We start from the raw sequence: 1,193 nt of genomic DNA on the forward strand, positions 1-1,193 counted from the left end.
TGTACTTCAACAAATTTGAAAATCTGGAAGAAATGGACAGATTTCTAGAAACACACCATTTACCTAAACTAACACAGACTGATGTGGAAAAGTTGAACAGTCCATCATAAAAGAAGAAATTAACAGGTCATCAAAAAATTACCAACAGGAGGCAGCAGCAGCGGTGGCGGCTGCTGGGCCAGGACTCCCGGCCCCCGCCATTTCGGACTGGGATCGAGTGCAGCGCAGGCACTGAAGGCAGTGGTGGGGGCCAGAGGTTCGGAGGCTCCCAGATGCAGGAGAGAGGCCTGCTGAAAATGAATGAATATAAACTTGTGGTAGTTGAATATAAACTGGTGGCGTAGGCAAGAGTGCCTTGACGATACAGCTAATTCAGAATCACTTTGTGGATGAATATGATCCTACGATAGAGGATTCCTACAGGAAACAAGTAGTAATTGATGGAGAAACCTGTCTCTTGGATATTCTCGACACAGCAGGTCAAGAGGAACCAGTACATGAGGACTGGGGAGGGTTTTCTTTGTGTATTTGCAATAAATAATACTAAATCATTTGAAGATCATCACCATTATAGAGAATAAATAAAAAGAGTTAAAGACTCTGAAGATGTACCTATGGTCCTATTAGGAAATAAATGTGATTTGCCTTCTAGAACAGTAGACACAAAACAAGCTCAGGACTTAGCAAGAAGTTATGGAATTCCTTTTATTGAAACATCAGAAAAGACAAGACTGGGTGTTGATGATGCCTTCTATACATTAGTTAGAGAAATTTGAAAACATAAAGAAAAGATGGGCAAAGATGGTAAAAAGAAGAAAAAGAAGTCAAAGACAAAGTGTATAATTATGTAAATACAATTTGTACTTTTTTCTTAAAGCATACTTAAGTAAAAGTGGTAATTTTTGTACATTACAGTAAATTATTAGCATTTGTTTTAGCATTACCTAATTTTCTTTCTGCTCCATGCAACTTGTTAGCTTTCATCTTGAATGCTTATTTTAAAATGACAGTAGAAACATTTTTTCCTCTAAGTGCCAGTATTTCCTGAGTTTTGTTTTTTGAACTAGCAATGCCTGTGAAAAAGAAACTGAATACCTGAGATTTCTTTCTAGGGGTTTTTGGTGCATGCAGTCAGTCAGTTACTTCTATTTTTCTTACCAATTATGAGCTTCAGTGTGACACGAATTATTGAC

The 1,193-nt window shown here is 37.6% G+C and overlaps 1 pseudogene; it reads left to right on the plus strand.

Annotated features, from left to right (window-relative positions):
* Positions 1 to 296: 296 nt before the first annotated feature.
* Positions 297 to 851, plus strand: LOC103203398 (annotated as a pseudogene).
* Positions 852 to 1,193: the final 342 nt, after the last annotated feature.

The sequence above is a fragment of the Orycteropus afer genome, unplaced genomic scaffold (assembly GCF_000298275.1).
Source record: "Orycteropus afer afer isolate SDZICR_OR568_19922 unplaced genomic scaffold, OryAfe1.0 scaffold00215, whole genome shotgun sequence".
In the NCBI taxonomy this organism is placed as follows: domain Eukaryota; kingdom Metazoa; phylum Chordata; class Mammalia; order Tubulidentata; family Orycteropodidae; genus Orycteropus; species Orycteropus afer.